This window comes from Vicia villosa, linkage group LG7, assembly GCF_029867415.1.
Source record: "Vicia villosa cultivar HV-30 ecotype Madison, WI linkage group LG7, Vvil1.0, whole genome shotgun sequence".
NCBI classification, from domain to species: domain Eukaryota; kingdom Viridiplantae; phylum Streptophyta; class Magnoliopsida; order Fabales; family Fabaceae; genus Vicia; species Vicia villosa.
In genome coordinates this window covers 113121649-113127809 of record NC_081186.1, presented here as the reverse complement: position 1 = coordinate 113127809, position 6161 = coordinate 113121649, and positions in this window count along the sequence as shown.

Sequence of the window (6161 nt, the reverse complement as noted above, 5' to 3'; positions counted from 1 at the left end):
ATAGAATTAATTCTGTCCACCGTCAATCCAAACAGACTCTTAATTGATATAGAGAAATTTTTTGTTTTAAAAAAAATTACAATGACTACTAAAGTATTTATAAATATTGTTAGATAAAAGTGTAAAATGATAAACTTGTAAGTATACAGCCTTTTACATTTATATTATCGTTATTTAAAAACTTATATAATAAATTATATCATATTTATATTTGAATCTCCAATATGATATGCTAGATAGTGGATTTTGAAAGAGTCTAGAACGGATCTTCTGGATCTTGTTCAGTGAATATTGATTATTGAATGCACATTGGATCCCTATGCTACTCTTTTGGGATGATTAATATTTTTTTGTCCTTCTTTATGTGATTAATTATTTTAATCTTTTGGAGAAAAAAATTAATGACAGGAGCAATTGAAATCAGATAAAAACTTTTGATGAAGTAATGCAACACAGAAAAGATTCGAATAGGAGACTTCAATAGGAGCATATTTTAAGTTTTAGGTTTGTTGTCACATCAATTATGGAATAGGTGGTGCTATCATTTGAGAAGCCATTGTACTAATTTGCCTTTTTAAGATTCTGAAAAGTTAGATGTTAGTTTCATTTTTCTGTTGCAGGGTTCTCTTTACTATTCTGCCTAGAGTTTCTTAGTTGGTAATTTTCCCCCCCTAAACACTGCACATGTTTGCAGGCCAAAAGATGTATGTGACAAAAGAGAACAAGCTTTTGTTGAGTAATGTTTCTGTCTTTGTCGAGGATCTTTAAAATATGTTGTCCATGTTTGCTTCGATTTCAACATATATTCCTCTTCAAAATTTTGTTTTATCTTGATTGGTGTTTGGATTGTTAAAATTGAATGGTGAATGGGATTGATAGTGACTAAATATGTTTAAAACTTGGAACATGTGTCATTATGACATAAAAGTCATTAATAGATGCAATATTTTTAAACCGTTCATTGGTTACTCGAAAGTTACTGGCAAAAAAGTTAGTACTATGACGGACAAATCAATATACAAATGAGATGGACTTTTAAATATGAGTGAAAATAATATTTGAGTTTGACTTTGAGTCACGCGTATATAGTCAGTGTTGTTACAACCTTGTTCGGGGAGCTTGACAACCTTTAGATGTATATCAATGGTCCTTATGAAAGGAAGGGTGTGCTCCTATGTGTTACCAATGGATGCACGTCCACATGTATGTCAGTGACTGGTGCGTCTTGATAGGATTGGGTCAGACGTTATCGGTTGTTGGTCAATCTAAAATAGTTGTCTCCTAAGTCCTTGCTATCAACTCATTATAAGTATCTCCTTAACCATTATCACATATCAATATAACAATATATTTTTATCTTGTGTGTCCCCTTTTACATGTGAGACTACGAGCAAGAAATTTAGGTATAATTTTATTTCTTCTTCCCTTATTTATGATGCTAAAGTAACAACATTGATGAAGACTTCCTAATTAGTTTGACTCTTTGTGGTGGAAAAGTCAAAACAAAGAGATTCTAATGCTACCAGTCCTGTGTCGCTCCCAAGGGTGAAGTCAGATCCACTCACGTTGTTATTTCGTGATTTGTCGGTGAAGACGATCCACTTCAAGCATGATTCAACTATGGTCAGAGTCAACTATGCAATCAAATCACTAAAGATTTTGGCTTTGAGGGCTTTCTTGAGCTCAAAGGAGATGTCAAACTTTGATATCTCGATGGACTACTTTGTCATTCTCTCTAAGTATGGCCTAAATAATACTTGAGTGGTTGGTCAGTACGAACCACTATTGAGTGAGCTAGAAAGTAGCATCATACTTTCCTTGAAGCTGCAACAAATGCAAGGGAAATCTTTCCAATCTTCTGATAGTAAGTTTTATGGACTGTTAATGCATTGGAGGTGAAGTATACTGGGGCCTGGGTGGTACCTACCTTACTCAGGAGGACGACACTAACTTCTTATACTGAGAGCGAAGAGTATATAAGTAGGGTCTCCCCAACCATGGATCTCGAAAGGATAGGGAGATTTGAAAGAGTGTGTTTCACTTGTGTGAAGGGTTATTCACATTTCGGTGTCCACTTAAATTGTACCTCATTCCTCAAGATTCTGTAGAATAAAAAAGTAAGTTGATTGAACCTAGAATAAAGTTGTTGAGGGCCATAAGCATACCATTCCACTTCATGATTATTTCTTTTGTGGATGGAGTCTCCATCATAAATGACGTTGGATTCAAGTCCTTCTTATGCATGAGGATCTGGTTTTACTCGAAATAGGTGTCAATGAAGGACAAGAGCTTGTACCAGTAGAGTTGTCCACAAACTTATTAATATTGGGGAGAGGATAAGAATCTTTGGGGTAAGCTCTATTGAGGTTGGTATAGTCAACACACATATACCAATTTACAATGAACCTGTTGACTAATACCATGTTGGGTAGGTACTTATTATATTTTAGCTCTTATATAAAGTTTGTTTGAAGGAGTTCGTCCATGATGTTCTAGGTGATTTCATATTTCTTTGGTGATTGACGTTGTCTTCTATATGCGGCTTATTTGGAAGTAGCCAGGGTCTATGTTTAGCTGATGGCAACTCATGCTGGAGTTGATGCTTAACATATCTTTGGGGGGGCAAGCAAACAAGTCATCATTTTCTTTGAGGTTGCTAATGAGTTCGTGTTCTACGAAGCTGGGGACATTTCTTCAATCTTCACAGTACATGGTGAATTTTTGTCGAGTTGGACGGATATGAAATCACCTATGGAATTGGATTTTGTATCTTCATCACGGTTTCTACATGGATATCTCTCTTTATTTTGTTCTTGTACTTGGATGAAGATCTCTCGAGATAAGTGTCAAAGTCGGTAATATTGATCTCTAGGAGTTGTTGTTTGGAAAAGATAGCCTCTTTCACCTTCCATTACTCTTGAACGTCGGTCGTGTCCATATTCCTCTTCAATGATATGTGGTAGCATTTGGCCCTACACAGTCTGCACATATGGTAACCACTTTGTGTCTAGAGTTGTGGTATTTCATCTTGAGGTGGACAATGGATATCACTTCTCCCAAGGTTGATATGGTGGGTCTCCCAAGAATGTTGTTGTAGAGCAATTCACATGAGACCACTGGGAATTAGACATACATGGTCTTGTCATCATTTCTTTCTCCAAAGGTAACCCACCATTCGATGAAACCGCGAGGGTGGATCAATGCTCCGTTGAAGCCTTGAAAATTTATTCTGCTCCACAACACTAATATTTCTTTTCTTAGACCTAACTTGGTGAATAATTCGACTTACATAATTTCACATGAACTTCCTTTGTTAATTAGAACTCGTGAAATGTTAAAATCGATCATGGTTTTCATGATTATCAACATAAATATTTTGTTTGGTATGCCATTTATCCTTTCATTGTCTTTAAAGCCTATAATGGGTTGTTTGTGGCTCTTACATGAAGCTGGTTTTTTATTTTGATCGACAGGTTATAAATTTTATATTTTTCTCTTGACGGTACCCTTAGATGGCTTATTTAAGTGTGAGCACCCTTATGTGATTGATGTAATAAAATAATGTACTCCACGAACGAAGGCTATGAAGGTTTGCTTCCCCTTTTTATCATCTCCTTCTTTGTTGCTATACTTTCCCTATCTATTTCCTTTTACTACTTCAATTTTCTTTCTAGGAGAGGTATCATCTCGGAAAAAGGAACACTTTCTTCATGGAGACTTCTATGAAGAGTCCACGTGTTTATTTTTGTCCCATCTGCGATTATCTTCCTTGGTGTATCTACAAAGCTTTAATTTCTTTATCAGATCTTCAATTGCATCCTTGAGGTGGATGCACTCATAATCTCATGCTTGTGGCATGTTTTAGATTTGCGGTACTCCCTCTTTTCATCTTATACACATTCTTCATGACTTAGGGAAATTTCATCGTAACTACTTTTAACTTTGTATCTTTAGGCGTATTCAACGGGATGTACTCTAAGAACCTGTATAAGGGCTAATAACTTATCTTCATAGTTGACATGTGGTTGAGCTTAGGAAATTAGCTTGCTCAAGCTCTGTGCTCCTTGAATTCAAACTTCTCTCTAAATATGCAATACAGACTTAAGTTGTTCTCAAAGATCCAACGGTTTACTTTGTCGTTAGATTCTCTAACTTCTACAACTTCCTTTGAAAACTTGTCAATATACTCTCGTAATTTCTCATTCTTCCTTTGCATTTGCAAAATGGTGATAAGAACCACTGATGTATTCAAAATTGGAGTTGCATGTTGTGAAGTGGGATGTGAACTAACTACATAGTGTTCTCCAATAACTTTTCAAGTTGTCTTCCAGACCCTTGAACCAAGTTATGGTTTCTCCCTTCAAGATGAGAACTAAAATCCTCAACTTCAATACTCCTCTAGCTTTGTAGTAATCTAGAGTGGTATCCACGTGCTCAACATATTCTTCAGGGTCTTCTCAAAAGACTTACCGATGTGACATTTTTTGATTCAATTTATGAACAAATTTTGTAGACAATGGGAAATAGACTATTTAGTGGAGTTGTTCTTAAGTTTCCTTTAAAGATAGTGGGTGGAAGAAGGCCTTTTTGGACTAGAGTTTTCAGGTGGTGTGTGGATGTTATCTCTACCATCAAAGTCGTATAGAGGTGAAATATTATCATAGTAAGGAGGTCACCTCCTTCTTATAAATTGTTGAGCTCTTAACCACTATTAATTTGCGTCAGCAAGAGCATCCACAAACATTTCTCTATCGTGTTCATGTTGCAAAACCTCTAATTATGTTGAAATTTTAGTTGAAACTTCTCCTAATTTTCTTTGATGCAAAATAGCCTTGTGTGTTATTGTAGTAGATTGAAAATATTCAACCTAATTTTGTTTGTGTTTGGTACACTAAACGAGGCTTAGAGCTGTTGAAGATGATGTAACTGTGTGGAACTGGAGCATTGGGAGGAGGAAAGTAGTTTTCTAGTGACAAAAGATGATTCTACAATGCATGAAATGGAATTTAAAGTTGAGGAACTGGACGAGTCTCTAGAGTTAACGTTTGAGGAATTGGATGGATTTTTAGAACTAGAGATTGATGAGTCATAGTTCAAACTTAGGGATCCTATTGTATAGAACGTTCTTTGCTGATGGCAGAAAGAATGGGTGGAAACTTGTCTTGAATTATGTGAATAATTGATCAAAGATAGTTGGTAGCGCTTCATGTGCGAGCTGCTTTTAAGCCATCCATCAGAGGAGTAGAAAAAAGCTTAGGAAAACTATTACAGTTGCTCATATTCGTAAGAGAAAACAATGATGATGGTGCTACTGAGAAAGTTAAGATAATCAAAAAAGAATTCAAGATAATCAAAATACGGTTCTCGTAGACGGAATCATTATTCCTTAATAGAATAAAGAATTGGTAAAAGGTTGATAATGACCACCGTGAAAAGGCTTCTTAATGATCTAGGCACTATACATAGATTGACTTATCCACACACATCCCACCAAAATGACTCTGTCGAGAGAAAACACATGTCCACAGTTTAAATGGGCCTCACTTTGTCATCTCATGCTAACCTGACTTTTCAATATTGGGATCATAGTTTCCTAACAATAATATATCTAATGAATATACTTCCTACAGCTGCTTTAGTTGATTTCAACTCACCTTTTCGTGCCTTATATAACAAAGACCCTGACTATAGGTCCATGAGGGTATTTGGGTGCTCCTGTTTTCCCTTGTTGAGACCCTATAATTGACATAAACTTGAACTCAGAAGTTCAGAATGTATGTACCTAGGGCCATCTCCATAACACAAAGGCTACAAGTGCCTAAGTCCAACTAGTAGAGTCTATATTTCTAAAGATGTGACTTTTAATGAAAAGTGTTTCCCTTATACTTCTATGTTTATTGAAAATCCTAGTATTATCCAATCCATCTTACCTTTATCTCTACCGTGTCCCACTGCCCAAGTTCCCAATTTATAAAGTACAACCACAAATGAGTCCTAAGTACTACCTCATTTATCCTTTAGTCTACCTCATACCCCACCTCATAGTGACAAAACAGTACCTGATATGTCTACATCAGATCCTCAAAATGTATTGTCACCTAATGAATCAGCATCCCCTAATGAACCTTTATCCCTTCAATACATTTCCTCTCCACATAACA